An 18,095-nucleotide genomic window follows, 5' to 3' on the forward strand; every position below is an offset into this window, starting at 1 on the left:
CGGGCTCAGGCAATCCACTCACCTCGGCCTCCCAAAGCGCTGGGATTACAGGCTGAGCCACCGAGCCCGGCTAAGAATAGTGATTTAGAATGTTTAATAGGCTTGGAAAGTCTAAGGAACTTGTCTGCCCAAAGGTACCAAGAGAGAAAGCAATAAAGCTGGGACCTGTCCCATGTGTGTCTGGCTCAAGAACCAAACTCTCACTACTGCCTCTCAGAGTGAAAAAGACCAATGTGTAAGAAAAATGATGTAAAAAGACTAATGTCACTAACATGATTCTTCCCCCAGTGAAGTCATAACATAAATCTCTCTGACAAAATGTGGCTCTTCTGGTTTCCCTGTTCCACTGACCATCTTAGTATCTCAGATGTTAAATACTAAATGCAATTGAATGACAACTATTTTGGCCTTCATAGGTACCAGGCCTTATGCTCAGGCTCAGAATTACAGTTGAGTGTAGGACAGAGTTTCCTTCTTTTTAGGAGCTTTCAGTCTAGTAAATAATTGATGTTTAAAAGATCCTCACCAAAAATCCCAGTGTGAGGTCTATCATATTCTAAATGCAGGGTGAACAGATGTTCTGACTAATGATTGCTGGGGTGGGAAGAGGGTGAGGGTTGGGGAGTTAGTTACATTTACTCACTAAGAATGCTTATTCCTTTCTGAAGGCAGCCAGCAGCCAAAAACAGAAGACAAATTCTAAATTAAAGGGGATATCAAGCTGTGCAAGACTGCTGATTAAAGTGAGAGCAGAAAGATAATGGCTGCACAAAACTCTAAGCTCTAGTCCATAGTGCAGGAGCCGGGAGAGCAGCACAACCAGGCCTGGTGGCTTCCATGGGAATGTTGTTGGCCAACAGGCAATACACTAAAGAAAGGAGAGGACCATGGTTCTGTGGAGCTTTATAAGACTTTCTTCTGCGTAAGAGGATTACAAGTTTATTAAATCCAGTTACTTCACTTAAATGGGAAACAGAATTGTAATACAGTGTTGTTATGATGCTACTGTCCAAATGGATCAAACTTCTGACTGCCCTAAGACTTTAGAGATCACAGCAAACCCATACATAGGATTCTCATTTACCAAGTAAATTGACACTTTCCAGCCCTTCTTTTTTCTATCCAGTCAAAAGATAGACCTATATCTGAGGTGCCCACTACTTCTCCACCCCACTTAAAGAGGAAGAAAAGGGGAGTTTGCTAAAGTCTTCTCACAGGGGGGATGCATGGAATGCTAAATGTCAAAAGGTATTTATTAAGGAGAGAATGCATCCAGTGTGCCACCATTTTCCTTCACCCAACAAAAAAAAAACTATTTCAGCTGGGCTCGGTGGCTCAGCCTGTAATCCCGCATCTTTGGGAGGCTGAGGTGAGTGGATTGCCTGAGCTCACGGGTTCGAGACCCACCTGGACAGCGAGACCTCATCTCTAAAATAAATTTTAAAAAAAATCAGTCAGGCGTGGTAGCACATACCTGTAATTCCGGCTACTTTGGAAGGATCGCCGGAGCCCAGCAGGTTGAGGCTGCGGTGGCCGGGAGCGGCCACTGCACTCTAGTCTGGGCGACAGAGTGAGACTCCAACTCAAAAAAAAAACAAACTATTTCAATCCTAATTCTTTCATAAACAATTACCATCAGAATATCTTGATGTAATCCTGCAAAGAAATCCCAGACATAATTATCAAATCCTATATATAAACAAATACTGAATCTCTTTGCAGGAGAAAGTCATATGTGCCCTCAAATTTATTCTGTGCACCCCTTAAAAAAGTGGGTAAAACACCTTAATAGACACTTCTCAGAAGATATATGGGCAGCCAACAGACACATGAAAAAGTGCTAAGCCTCACTCATCACCAGAGAAATGCAAATCAAAACCACATTGAGATACCACGTAACTCCAGTACAAATGGCCAGCATTAATAAAACAAATAACAACAGATGCTGGCAAAGATGTGGAGAAAAGGGAATGCTTCTACACTGCTGGTGGGAATGCAAACTAGTGCAACCTATTTGGAAGAAAGTGTGGTGATTTCTGGAAGAACTAGAAATTGACCTTCCATATGACCCAGGAATTCCCCTATTGGGAATATACCAGGAGGAACTCAAATCATTCTACAAAAAAGATACCTGCACACGTATGTTTGTTGCAGCTCTATTCATAATAGCAAAAACATGGAATCAACCATGTTGCCTATCAAAGCTGGACTAGATAAAGAAAATGGGGTGCAAATACACAATGGAATATTATGCAACCATAAAGAAGGACAAATATATGAACTTCGCAGCAACTTAGATGGATTTGGAGTCGGTCATACTCATACAGAGTACCATATGTTCTCACTCATAAGCTGACCTTGAACAATTATAATACTATAAGAAAGCGTTTGGAAACTGCTAGGGGAGGGAGGAGCATACCTCATCAACAAGGGTACCTGCATAATCAATGTTTGTATACCTAACCCTGAATTGTACCCCACATCTTTATAATAAAAAATAATAATAATAAAATTTATTCTGTGCATAATTCTAATTCTATATGTGACATCATTCCAGCAATATCTCTTGCTACCTTTTTAAAATATTTAACTCACAAGAACTTCAGCTTTCTTAACTGTAAAACAGGAATGAGAAGCTTTTGAAAAAGTTATCATAAGGGTCCAAAATAAGACACATCAGTTACTTTGCAAGACACAGAGGAGAAAATCAAATGGTAACTATTATCATTATTATTGACACAGCTCATATTTAAAATCCTATTATTGATTCTATATCTTAACTATTTTTGTCACATGCTTTGATAAGTCTCTTTCTACACATAAAAGAGCAAAATGACTCTAAATATATATTGTCTTGTTATGGGTCACACCTCCTTTGGATTTCAAGTGATGTTGCCCTTACCTCTGTTGCTATGTGTATACAAACTGGACACTTACATACAAAAAAATATGGAATTATCTTTTGGAGGGTGGGCCTCTTGTAGTACACTTGGAATTTGTTCTTCCAGATCAGACAGGCAACCAAAGGTTTTATCCGGAAGTTTTAAGAAGTTTGTGTCATGATTTGTGGAAGAAACGTCCTGAGTTGTGGCAAAAAGGTGACTGATTCTTTTACCATGGCAACACACCTGCCCACACTGTACTCCATATTCAGCAGTTTCTGACCAAAATCAGCATGACCTCTGTGCCCATCCTCTCTATTCACCCAATCTCATCCCAAGTGACTTCTTTTATGTTTCCCCGGATGAAAATAGTTCCCGAAGGAAAATGTTTTGCCTATGTGGAAGAGGTGAAACAAAAAACATCTGGAACACTAAAAGGCATCATAACTGACAAGTTCAAAAACCGAGCAGTGGAAAAACACTGAGTAGTGGAAAAAGCATCTCGATAGGTATAGTATATCAAACAGAGAGTACTTTGAAGGTGACTGAAATTTAAACATGTAAGAATGAACATACAATTTTTATAAATAAATTCCAGGGACTTTTGGGTTCCCCTAGTAAGTAACTAGAGTTCACAGCCTTTGCCCCTTTACTTCCCAGGCTTTTGAGGACCTTGCTTTTGAGGACCTTGCTAGGCAGTCTATATCTTACATGTGCAGATTTAGGATTTACTGTTTACATAAAGTTCATACTACGGCTCACGTCCATAATCCTAGCACTTTGAGAGGCCGAGGCAAGAGGTTTGCTTGGGCCCAGAAGTTCACTTTGGGCAACATAGCAAGAACGCTTCTCTACAAACAAATGAAATTAATTAGTCAGGTGTGATAATGCACACCTGTAGTCCCAGCTACTTCGGAGGTTGAGGTGGAAGAATCACCTGAGCTCAGGAGTTCAAGGCTGAGATAAACTGTGATCATGCCACTGCACTCTAGCATGGGCGACAGAGTGAGACCCCGGCTCAAAAAAAAGTTTCTCGCCAGTGTTAGGATCCCCCCACCAAAAAAAAAAAAAAAAAAAAAATCTTAGCATCTAACCATTCTATTCCCTTGGGCTATCAGAGCCACTCTCAAACTTTTTGTGAACAGAGATCTACTTCCTCTCCTAGTGTCTTACAATTAGCTAAGAGGAGATCATGAATGTGCTCACGAACACCCAGGCCACAAATACCCATGGGTCCAAGCTAGCACTGGGGTTGGGGCATACTCCTTCCCTGAGCTGAGTCATTACCATCCTCGCATCCTAATACATAGCCTAGAAAACCTCAGCCAAAAAGAATGTCAGTATAGTTTTTTTTTTAATCCAACATTATTTTCTAATGACGGATTCTGTTAAAAACACTTTTTTTAAAATTCAAACTCCTGTTTTTCTTCTTTAGAAAAACAGCAACTCTTTTCAGCCTTCCTACCTAAGAAAGAGCTTAGTGTTTCAACGTGTTTAGAATCTGTTGTTTTCTTATCCGGCATTTATACCCCCCTTTCTTTCGGTGACAGCAGCCAGATTCTTTCTGGGATCATGTGCAGTCTCAGTAAGACCATCACTCAAGATGTCCTGCTCTCCAACAGTTGACTCACCCATTATCCTGTTGATTTCAGTGTTTCTAGTTTTTGTTTGTTTGTTTGTTTGTTTTGCTATTGTGAACGGAATTGCTATGAATAATCTTTCTGGGCTTAAGTTAGTCAAAGTGAATTTCTATTGCTTACAACTACAATGTATGAACTGACCTATGTGGGAATATGGAGAGCTCCCACTTATTATGCATCATTATTTGTAGACGTAGTTCACTGATCCTTGTTAGGTACAAATTATCATAAAATTTCTAGGATTTTAAAATATTCCAAGGCTCTCTAGAGCACTGTTCTGCCGTCACAAAGAAAACCTACTGTACTCACCTTAGTCTTCTATCATTTACCAGTTGTGAATCTAATTACAAAAGGCTAACCAACAGACTTCTCTTTCTCTTCTGATGAGAGTTAAACAGTTACCCCACTATTTAAAAAAAAAAAGCCAGGGTGACACAAATTACTAATAAATATTTGCAAAGATTCTCAAACTCATCAGCAATCATGGAGATAAAAATTAGGACCAAAATGAGCTACCATTTATATATACACTATATTGGCATAAATTAAGGCCTTTCATAATATCAAAGATTGGAAGAAGTGGATCTATGGAAACTTGTATTCATATACACTGGTGGTGGGAAAGAAAATGGGTACAGTTACTCTGGAAAAAATATGATATTATGTTGTCAAGTTTAATATTTATGCACATTTCCACCCAGGGTAATGCTCCAGGAAAACTCTTGCCCATGTGCCCCCGGAGAACTGGACAAGAATATTCATAGCAGCTCTGTTCACAGCAGTAAAAACCAGGAAAAAATGCAAATCCCTGCCAATAGGAGAATGGATGAACAAATTATGTAGTCACATAATGGAAAATTATAAAGCAGGCACAATAAATGGACTTCACAAACAACATAGATGCATCTTAGAAACAGAATACTGAATAAAGACAGCAAGTCTCAGCAGATGACACAAGGTATACCATTTGGATAAAGCTCAAAAAACAATCAAAACCAAGCAACACACTATGTGGAGAGGTGCACGCGCGTGTGTGTGTGTTTGTGTGTGTTTAAATGGCTCTTAGTACAGTAAATAATGTCAAACATAAAGTTCACCATTGAACAGGGAGGTGGAGTGTGGAGTATGAGAGAATTGTATCAGCAATTGCAGTGATGTTTGTAGTTCTAAAATTGGGTGATGACTTTCCAGCTGTTTATTATTCTGCTTCATTACTTACATGTGTGATACAACTATCCTTACACTGAAAACTATAATAAAGGAAAATAAGCCAGATGCAATAGCTTCATCTAAGGACATGAAAAGTAGAGACTATGCATGGATCCCACAAGGAACACTAGATATATGTGACTTATTTTCTGAGTTTTTGCTTACCCAATAACCCAATAATGTCTCTTGCTCTGATTTTTTGTTTTGTTTTGGTTTGGTTTTGTATCTAATTCATTGTATGTTTTCCATGGGCCTCTTCCCATTGGAGCAGTATGCAGCATTCTAACCACTTACTAGTCCTATAAACCAAAATAAGTAGAGTGAGAAGGTAACTGATCTCATGATTTTGCTAGTCACACATGTTTAACGTGTACATTTTCTCCGTAACAGAAGAGGCCACTTCTATCAGAACCATGGGGTTAATATATTTTCTTCCTTTCCAATCTCTCCCCCCCATACACTAACCAACCCCTCTGGGAAAAAAGCTTTTATCTTATCAAAGACCTATGCTTTGGGGATAATGCAGCAATATTTTATTATTGCTGCTAATATGTGCATGTGGCTAAGGATGGAACAATAGGCAAAGGACATTGCTTTGTTCAATGCAGGCACAAACCTACATTGACCAGCTTAAGTGACTTCTTTCCTTCAGCAGCTGCCTTCTTAAAAATCTAGATGTGCCTAATCCTGGCAGAAAGTCTTTGGAAAAGATTCTTGTCCACTAAACAGAAGAGAAAAGAAAAATATCTCTGTCTAAGGCTATTGCAACTAAAACAGTTCAAGTGCAGGCTTTTCAAGGGTGTGGGAAGAGCCTTAGTCTCTCCAAGTTTAAAAAGGTGATAAATTGTTAACAATTATAATGCCTGGACTTAAAACAGAGCCCAGAAATGGATTAAGTGGTCTGACATATGCAAAAATGTGTTTTTCTGGCTAACTCTTTGTCTCAGTTACTCCTCTGCTCATATCAACTGTACCTCTTGCAATAAAAACTTGGAGTGGAGCACTAATCCATATTTATATTATCCTGTTATGTTATGATATGCTGAGAGCAACCCAATTTGCTAATAGCTTGCTACTTCTAGCTGCATTTCCCCCAGGCCTAATACCATTCAATTCCTTCTTAGAGCTGCTTTCTCCAAGGTACGCTGATTGTGAGCTGGACTGCCTTTAACACATTCAATTTCTAAAGGATTCCCTCCAATTCTTTATTCCTTGGGAATAAAATAAATAGGGAACAACAACTACAACAACACAAAGTGAGCAGACATTATAGAGTGTCTACTGTATCCCAGAGGCATACTAATATAAAACCATTGACTAAAATGCCAGGTCACATGTTCATATGAGTCTCTTTGAAAAATAATTGATTGTTTCTCCATAAAGCCTACTCTCAGTATGGAGAATCTGAAAACTATTAAAGTCATCTTAGAGATATTAAATTAGTCAGGAAGGGCCAGGTTATGCTGCAATAACAAATTAAATCACATAGCACAGTGGCTTAAAACACATTTTTATTTCGTGCTCAAACTACATATCCTGTGCAGATGGGGCACACCCCACTCTGGAACCCAGATTTATAGAGCCCACAGCATCTGAAATGGTGCTAATTGTTAGCAACAGTCTGGAAAAACAGGCTGGAAAAAGAGAGAGTGATAGTGGGGATTTGCTCATAGGCTCTTACACCTTTCCAGAAGTGACACTCAAAACTTCCTCTCACACTTTAGCAATCAAAGTAATGGCCATCTCTAACATAAAGAAAGCAAGATAATACATGACCAACTGCCCAGAAATAGAAAAAGACAAATATTTGTTGAACAACAGATACTGAAATAGATGTTTTTAGGATTTTCCAGAAATATAATCCTCTTAAAATGAAGGATGCTCATGACTTTTCAACAGGTTGACTTTTAATGCTTACTAAAGCACCTGTTTAATGCTGATGAAAAAGTATGGAGCATATGGAGATGCTCATTAAATCAGAACCCAACTGTGGAATTTATATTCTGAATGGATGGTTACTACTTCCAGAACTCTGAATAAGGTCTTCAAAACATTTTTTTTTTTTGGTTAAAATATTTTAGTTTAATGGTCTTCAAGTAGGATATATTTCCAACCTGTTTGTTTGTTTGTTTGTTTAAACATATTTTTTATTTTAAAATTGTGGGGTACAGTTAAGGGTTAGGTAAACAAATATGCATCGTTCAGGCACCCTTGTTGATAAGGGGTGTCCCCCCATCCCCAGACAGATATTGACTACCGTTAATCCCACCTCCCTCCCCCCCAAAACATTTTAATGATGTGACCTCAATGATATCGGTGATTTTCAAATTCTAGCTAGTAGACTTTTCATCTCTAATATACGGACTAAATTGAGTATTTTCAGAGGAAATTTTATCTTCTGAATTAACATATAACAAAATATCTCAAGCTATGAGAACAGAGCAAAATTATTCATTATTTTTAAGGTGTCTAGAAAAGAAAAAGTTGTAACTGGGAACTTTAAAAGCTGAATGTGAAAAGCCAAAATGCCATAAATGTTCTCTATATGCCAGGAATGCCTGAATTTTCCATTTTTACTAAATTACATCCAATGTAAGCACATTTGGCCTTTTCCTTGCTTCATCATACTATGATATTCCAATCAAACCGTTTCAATATAAACTAAATCTTTATCCAATACTATTATCTAAACCAGAAGCTCATTTTAAGCAATATAACCTTTCAGGAGATATATGTACAATGGGTATGAGCAGTGATATACCTAAAAAGCTCTTTCCCCAGAAAAGGAAGATATATTTAATAGATTATTCTAGCATCACCTTCACATTCTGCTCACCAGGGAACTAGACCCAACAGTCTATGTGAGCTCTCAAGGAGTAAGTGCTCTGCCATGAACTTCTTCCTCTTCTTTCTCTCACACAGTACTTGATTTTTCAAAAAAGAAGTAAAAGCACTAGGGCCCATCAATTATCATCCTAACTAACGTTCTCCCAGCAATGATAGTAGGCAGCAAGAACAGGAGACTCCAGACGGTGAAAACTCCCTCCAGCATTACTACTAGGCAAGTGTCCTTTCTCTAGGGCAAGAATCAGGAAACTTGTTCCGTAAAAAGTCAGATGGCTAATTTTTTGGCTTTGCCGGTCATTAAGTCTCTGTTGCAACTATTTGACCCTGCCATTGTAGCATAAAAGAAGCCATAAACTATATGCAAACAAATAGGAATGGTTGTGTTTTAATAAAACTTTATTTACAAAACCTGAAGACTGGCTATATTTGGTCCTTGGGCTATATAGTTCGCTGATCTCTTCCCTAGGGAAGAAGTACAGCCTAGTGCTTGAATTCTAGAAGTGACCGTCAGTCTGTCTTGCTTCTCATGTTCGTTTATGTCCACACTACCACCTCTTTGGGGATTTTTTTTTTCCTTTACTCAAACCTGTGCCTTGTTTTTCTCTTCAAATATTTTCCTCCTGTCACAACCATAATTGCCATGGGGTCCTGTAAGTCAAATTTCAGGAAAGAGAAGATATTTTTCCTCAATTGTCTAGAAATTAATGCCTATTTACCTGAAAATCCCATCAATCAACATCACTTATTAGCTAATAATGTGTGGAATGTTCTATGTTAGGTCCTGAGGGCAATAAAAGAGGAAGTAACTATCAGTCTTTGCCTCAAGTAGGTAACACTTTCATTGGAAGTGTCATGAGAAGAAGTAACTTTGCATTTCTTTGACAGAAACATGAGTAAGTGTATAATCACTGGTGAAAGAAGACTAATGACAGATAGGTGTTCAGAGTTAGAAAGGTAACCTGCTTTGCTTAGAACTCAGAGTGGCAGGAAAGCCCAACGCCCGGAAGGGTACTCAAGAGCCTGAAGACAGGGAATTGGTATGGAGAAGAAACCAAATGCACCAAATGGGTTTTAATGCATGGATTCATAAAGACATTTGTCCAATGGAAGTATTCCTTGTTAGAAAAAAAATAAGGGAAAGTGGAAATAAACAGATTTCTTTTCTCAGGAATTTCTCAAAGCTATTAAAATGTGTTACAAATCTTCAAGAGAGAAGATGTACCAAATTTGATCAATTCTAAGACATGTTTGTTTTCCACATTTTAACATCAGTAAAATTGGACTGCATCTTACAATCAATAGAAAGACATAGTTTAATTAGCAATGCTTTTTCTCCCTTTAGTAGTCCCTAAAAATGGTGCATCTTGGACAACCCCTTTGGGTCCCCTCCCATTGTGGGAGCTTTTCTGTCCTCTCAATAGATCTTGATTCCAAAAAAAAAAAAGGTGTGTCTTACAATCAAAGGTTTCTTAGATTTTGTAAAATAAAATGGCATGCTTTCATTTTCATTCATTTGGCTACCATTTTTTCCCACTACATTCTTAACAGTGGCTTTCAAAACTATATTTTGAAGAACACCAGCTCAGGAAATGTTATATTTGAATAAATACACAAGTCACACATTTGCTCCAAAATCTCCCAGAATCCTCTAACATATAGACTTCTAATTTCTCCAACTGGAAAAATACATTCCCATTTGCCTCGTTGACTGTTTTGTTGTTCTTTGTTGGTGTTGACTACATGTTTGTGTTGACTTCTTTGCATGTTTATTTAGGAAAAGAAGTCAATAATGAGCCAGGCTAATTCTAGACCAGTTATGAAAAAATACTATGTTTCCTGTAATTTATTTAGCCTTAAATTCCCTTGAGCCAAATTTTATCCTTCAGATCTAGGAAATAATTTCCCCAGAGAATAGTGTTTACTATTGGAATTTGACCTTGAACATAGAAACTTACCCTTTCCATCCTAAAGCCAAGGACACACAGCTAGAAACATTTCTGGTTGTTTATCTAAGACAGCTCTTACTCCATCTCCCATCCCATGGTGGGCAGTGACCACATTCTAAACTTTATTTTTAACTCACTCTAGGTCTAAGCAGCCTTTTAAAAGTAGCCAATTCTTACTGACTGACTGATACAATTCATTTGCTACTGAGATTGCCCTTAAAAGGGGGGCATTGAAAATGCAGTTTGGCATTGTCTTCCTTCTTTTAGAAGTTTCTATTAACATTATGCCACTCTAGGGTCTGAGAGACCTTGGCTAATGAATTGTTGAATGGTACCTTGGTCATGTGGTCCAAAATATATCTCCTAACTCAAGCCCAGCTTAACGATGCTAGAGAAAGCCCATCCTTATGGCAAGGATATTAAGTTCAGATTTTGTGAATTCATAACAAAAGAAAGAGAAAGGTATGTTCATATAGGGACTCAAAATACAAAATAAGGGAATAAAAACCAAAACAGTAACTTCTGACACACATTCCGTAGTTATAAAAGCATCATAAATAGAACACAAAGGGAGCCGGTCTCCACCATCTCCTCTGCAACTCAACGTGCTGCTGGCTGCTGACAGTCATGCAGATGCTGGTGCCAAGACTGGACCACTATGCAAACAATTGAAGATTTTCTTTCAGAAAGCTACAACTAGGAAGTCATTGAAGAGACTTTTTTTCCCCCCATACCACAAAGGTAAGTCAGACAACACCTACCCAGCATGAAGTATGAACTACTGCCATAGTTTCTGCTGCAGGGACCAGATCAAGAAGATAATCTTAATGCTTATTTTAATTCCAGGTCAGCTCTAGAGGCTGATGAAAGGAAGGATAAAGATCTCTCTCTCTCTCTCTCTCTGTCTCTCTCTCTCTCTCTTCCCCGCCCCCTTCACTTCACTCCTCCACCCCATCAGCAGTTATAATTCTACTCTTTGGCAAACTGCTTCAGGAGCAAATACAGCACCAGAGATTATTTTCTCTTTACCCCCTCTCTCTCCTTTTCTCTTTTTGGGCTTTCTTTTCTCCTTTCTGACTTTCTCCAAAATAAAAGAGAGGCTCAAGAAATGGTGTTGAGGATTTGCAGGAAATGGCCAAGTTAATGAGTGAAAAGACAATTTTTCCAATTCTTCTGTGTCTTACTTTAGTAGCTGTTCCAAGAAAAAACTTAAAACAGAATTTGGGGCAGCAGAAAATGCAAAGATACAGTAAAGAAAATGTGAAACAGGGATAAGATACTGAGCTAAAAGTCTGAAGTTTGATCTCTGATTTCAATTTTCCACCAGAACTCAGATGTCAGTTGATATAAAAAATGTCTAAGTACACTTTGGGCAACATGATACCCACTTTTGTCATGAACACCTTACTTCATGCACATGGCCTCACAGCACTTTTCATCCAGGCCAGGCACAATGGCCCATGCCTATAATCCCAGCACTTTGGGAAGCAGGAGCGGGAGGATCTCATGAGGCCAGAGTTATAGATCAGCCTCGGAAATATAGTGAGACCTCCATCTCTACGAAAAAATAAAAAATTAGCCAGGTGTGGCAGTCTGTGCTGTAGTCTTAGCTACTTGGAAGACTGAGGCAGGAGGATTACTTGAGCCTAGGAGAGAGAGGCTGCAGTGAGCAGTGATGGTGCCATTGCACTCCAACCTGGATGATAGAGTGACATTCTGATGAGAGAGAGGGAGGGAGGGAGAGAGAGAGAGAGAGAGAGAGAGAGAGAGAGAGAGAGAGAGAGAAAGAGAAAGAAAGAAAGAAAAAGAAAAAAAGAAAGAAAGAAAGAAAGAAAGAAAGAAAGAAAGTTTGAAAGAAAGAAAGAAAGAAAGAAAGAAAGAAAGAAAGAAAGAAAGAAAGAAAGAAAGAAAGAAAGGGAGAGAAAGAAAGGAAAAAGAAAGAATCTTTAGAGTAAGTTGGATGACGCCTGGACACACTCCTGGAACTTGGCCTACAGATGAAGACCCATGAGGTAGCCTATCTGCACCCTGCAGCAGCTAAGTGCCCTCACCACACAGCCCTGGAAGCCAACCCAGGGTCATTGGAGTAGGCAGTTCTGAGGTCCTGAGTAGGCTGTATGTGAGCACACACAATTGGTTTTGCAGACTCTCACCCCATGGGGGAGGCACAAGAGACGATAGTCAGAGTGGGCTCTCTAAAGCCTGGGGCCAGGGGCAGGGCTTATCCTGCCCTGGTTTAAAGGAGATGATTCAACTCTCTGACCCCCAACCTCCTAAACACGTATCCTCTAGCAAGTCTCCTGGACATCACAGACAGAAGTAAATTCTCTCTCACATTTTCCTCCTATTCCCCTTCAAGATGAGCATCATGTTGCAATGTTAGAAACATTTTAGGATAAGTAAAAATACTTATCAGAGCTTGCGCATAGTTTCCTTGAATTTAGGAACGATGTCCTAAACAATGTCCTATCTCTTTTTGCTTTCTTCACATTACCTAATGCAAACCCAAGTACATTAGCAGGCATAAAAATACATGTTAATAAATGTTGATTTTAGAACTCTGCTCTAAAATTATCTAATACATACTTGCTTATAATGTATAAAAAAGTATCATATACATCTATATAGAGAGGATTATACTCCAAAGTGAGTACTTTTCATCCCAACCGCCCTGATTTGGTTAGTTTGCATACTCTTATCTCCTTTGAATAAACCCCCTGCTGGACTTGTGCCCCATACACCCTGTGACTCCTGCTCTCTGCTTTTTTCAGTCAAAACTCACAGAGGTATCTAATACTTTAAGAGCATTTGAATCTGGGTGATTTCAGGTCTGCAACAATACCAAATGTATGAGTTTATGTACCTGTAAGAAGAGCTCGTGGTTTCTATATTTTCTGGTTTCCCAGCATAGTATACTGGTTTCAGTGAATAATTCTGGTTTTTACCAGATTGATCTTTTACTTAAAGCCTCTTTATATATAAAACTCCAGAGAACTGTTTGCGGGAGCAGAAATGTGCCAGAAGATGCAACTGCATAAATGGGGCGCAGGGTGGGAGTGGGGAACAAGCTATCAAGCCGACAGAAAAATCACATATTTCTAGGTTGAATATCTGACCAGAAAGCAGAAATGAAGTAAAATTCTTCAAGGTAAATCTCTGCACTGTGGACACTAGCAAACCAATTCCCCATCATCAATGTTTTATGTTTTGTTTTGTTTTGTTTTGTTTTCTAATAGGCACAGACTCTCAAGGCACTGAGACAATTTTCCCTTTACAAAGTAGAATTAACTATCCGTTCTCCTACTCCCTTCTCCCCATTAGCCATCTCCCCAATGGTTACACACAAGAATCATTTATATTTACATTAAAAATGATTTGGCCTATGTACACTGCATTATTTGACAGGAAAGATGGATGTTCGCTTATAATTAAGTTTCAACATAAATGACATCATTCAAGAGGATAAGCATCCCCTATTCCCTCTCTGCTGGTTTCTCATACAATACTGTGTGTTATACGCAGTCTCAAATGATTTTTCTATCTTTTGCATCCGTGGACAGTTCTGCAGCAATTCAGTTACCTCTGAAAATCTGGAGAAAATCTTTCCTAATTCATCAGACATCTGTTGGTTCTTTGTTTTCAGACAAAAAGGAAGAGGTACAAAGACTCCTCGCTCAAAATACTGTCTGTGGGTCTTATTTTACATAGGCAGCACCTGGACATTTATTAGAAATTCAGGATTTTTGTTGTCCCTCAGACTTGTGGGATCAAAATCTGCATTTTTAGAAGATCCCCAGGTGACTTTTTCTGTATGTGATCATTTAAGAAACTCTGGTGTTAGAGTTATCATCTGTACAATGGTTAGCTTCATGGATAAGATGTGCTGTTTGCTTGTTTTCTGTGTTACACATCAGATTTTGAGGGTTAGGTTTTCAAACCTTTCTGTATTTTTTATTCGACTATAGCAGAATTGTAAAATTATTTTTGTCTTGTATAATTCTCATGTTACTCCATGTGTGTAAGCTAACCCTACCAGCCAATGTATAGGGCAGCAACCATACTAATATAAATTATCCCACCTTTATCGTGTAAAGAATATGTTTAAGACACTGTATCTGAAATTAAGGAAGTGATGTTAGAGAGATGAATAGGTAATATCCCTGCCAACAATAAGTGTTTGGTTTTCATTTACTTGTTTCTTGTCCCTCATTGTCATTAGATTGTGAACTTCTATAGAGCGCAGATCATGTTGTTCACTGTAGCTCCTACAACAGAGCCTAGTACATAGTAGATGCTCAATAAAATTTGTTTAATAAATGAACAATTTCATAATATTGTGGAAAATAAAATTCATATACAAATAGCTACAAGCATGGCATGAATAATTTTTGTCATATAACCACGTTTTTCACACTTCTGCCCAAGAAACAACTAATCCAATCCTTCACAGACTTTTTCCCAAAAAAATAGAAGGGGAAGGAACAATTCTTAACTCATTCCGTGAGGCCAGTATTACCCTGATACCAAAACTAGTCAAGATATCACAAGAAAAGAAAACTTTAGACTAATAGGCCTTATGAATATAGATCCCAAAACTCTCAACATAATGCAAACAGAGCAAATACAGCAACAAATAAAAAGGATTATACAGCATGACCAGGTAGACTTTATTCTAGGAAGACAGGTCAGTTCAATGCATAAATAGCAATCAATGTACTATTTCATACTAATAAAATGATTTCTATATGATCTTCTCAGTCATGCAGAAAAGCAGTTGGCAAGATCCAACAACATCTTTTTGTGATAAAACACACACAAATAAAACAAACTAGTAAGAGAAGGAAACTTCCTGACCTTGATAAAGGTCATCTACAAAAGACCTACTTGCTAGCATCATAATTGTGAAAGATAAAAACATTTTCATACTTCCTGGTGTATACCCAAGACAATTGAAAATATATTCACACAAAAGTTTGTATATGAATGCTTATAGAAACATTATTTTTAACACCCAAAAAGTGGAAAAACCCATCAACTGATTAATAAATAAAGAAATTATGGCACATACATACAGTGGAATATTATTTAGCCATAAAAGTGAATGAATACTGATACATCTCACAGCATGAATGAACTTTGAAAAGCATTGTGTAGTGAAAGAAGCCAGACATAAAAGGTCACACATTGTATAAGGAATAAGGCAAGGCTATCTCTGTCACTACTTCTATTCATCATTGCACTGGAGAGTGGATCCCAGAGCATATAAGCAAGCAAAAAAAAAAAAAAGGTATCCAATTCCTCGTCATTCCATATGACCCAGCAATTTCCCTACTAAGAATATACCTGGAGGAGCTCAAATCATTCTACAAAAAAGATATCTGCACGTGTATGCTCCTTGTAGCACTGTTCACAATAGCAAAAACATGGAACCAACCGTGCTGTCCATCGAAACTGAACTGGATAAAAAAATGTGGTACATACATACAATGGAATATTACACAGCCATAAAAAAAGGACAAACATATGGACTTTGCAGCAACCTGAATGGGTTTAGAGTCAATAATACTCAGGGATCTATCAAAGAAACAAAGAACAGAGTGTCACATGTTCTCACTCACAAGCAGACCCTGAACATTTGCCATAATACTATAAGAAAGGAATAGCAGCCGCAGGATACAGCCGGGTGGGGGTGGGGACAAACATCAATAAGGGTACCTGGTCTCAAACTAGGCAAAGTGGGGATCAAAGGGAGGCCCCTTTGATCAAATTTTACCTGTATGATGTCCACTTGTATATCTAATCCTGAATTGTACCCCACATCTTTAAAATAAAATAAAAAATAAAAAAAGTATTGGATTGGGAAAGACCTAACAGTATCTCTATTTGCAAATTACATGATCTTCTTTACTGGAAAGCATTTTTAAAAATCTACAAATCAACTAGTAGAAACAATAAACAAATTTAGTGAGGGAGCAGAGTATAATATCAATACACAAATTAGCTGTGTCTCTATGCACTAGCAATAAACAATTTGAAAATGAAATTAAGGGAGCTATTTTATTTACTACAACATCAAAAAGAGTAACATACTTACAAATAAGTTTAGCCCAAAAAGTGCAAAACATATACTGAAAACTATAATATGTTGGAAGAAATCAAACAAGACCTAAATAAAAAGACATTCTGTGTTCATGGATTAGAAGACTTAGTTCACTTGACCCTTGAACAACATGGGTTTGAATTGCATGGGTCCACTTTTACACAGATATTTTTCGAGAAGAATTTCAGTGAGTGTGATTGACTTTCCTGCCTACCCTTCACCTCCTCCACTTCTTCGGCTTCTGCCACCCCTAACACAGCAAGATTAATCCCTCCTCTCTCTTATCGTCCTCCGTCTACTCAACATGAAGATAAGGAGGATGAAGACCTTTATGATGGTCTGCTTCCACTTAATAAATTGTAAATATATTTTCTCTTTTTTATGATTTTCTTAATAACATTTTCTTTTCTTTGGCTCACATTATTGTAAGAATACAGCATATAATACATATAACATACAAAATATGTGTTAATAAACTGTTTATGGTATTCATAAGGTTTTCAATCAATAGAAGACTTTTGAAGTAGTAACTTTTGGGGTAGTCAAAGATACATGAGGATTTTCAGCTATGTGGGGTTGGCCCACTAATCCCTGCATTGTTCAAGGGTCAACTGTATTGTTAAGATTGGCAGTATTTTCCAAATTGATCTATGGGTTTAATGGAATTCTTATCAACTCTCAGCTGCCTTTTTTGCAGAAATTGACAAGTTGAACAAAAAATTTATACAGAAATGCAAGAGACCCAGAATAGCCAAAACGCTCTTGAAAAGGAACAAAGGAGCACTCATACTTTCTATTTCAAAACCTACTACAAAGCTACAGCAATCAAGATTGAGTGGTATTGTCCGACATATAGATGTATGGAATAAAATTGATAGTCTAGAAATAAGTTCATACATTTATGGTCAATCAATTGTTGACAAGGGTGGCAAGAAAATTCAATGGGAGAAAAAAGTCTTTTCAATAAGTGGCTCTGGGACTACTGTGAATTTTCAGACTAAACAGTAAAGTTGGATCCTTACCTCAAAGTGGATGAATCAAAGACTTAAATGTAAGAGTTAAAACTATATAACTTTTAGAAGAAAATATAGGTATAACTTTTATGACCTTGAATTAGGGATTGGTTTCTTAAACATGACGCCTAAAACACAAGTAATAACAGCAATAAATAATGGATTAGACTTTGTCGAAATTTAAAACTTTTGTTAATCAAAGGACACTATCAAGAAAGTAAGGAAATAATCCATACAATAAAAGAAAATATTTTCAAGCTATAAAACTGATAAAGGATTAGATCTAGAGTTTATAAAGAACACTTAAAACTCAACAATAAAATTACAAGTAACTCAGTCAAAAGAGGGTGAATGATTTGAATAGACAATTATCCTGAGGAGATATGCAAGTGGACAATAAGCAAATGAATATGTTCAATATCACCAGCCACTAGGGAAATGCAAATAGAATCACAATG

The sequence above is a fragment of the Carlito syrichta genome, unplaced genomic scaffold (genome assembly GCF_000164805.1).
Source record: "Carlito syrichta isolate Samal-C Ts95f unplaced genomic scaffold, Tarsius_syrichta-2.0.1 Scaffold308858, whole genome shotgun sequence".
NCBI classification, from domain to species: domain Eukaryota; kingdom Metazoa; phylum Chordata; class Mammalia; order Primates; family Tarsiidae; genus Carlito; species Carlito syrichta.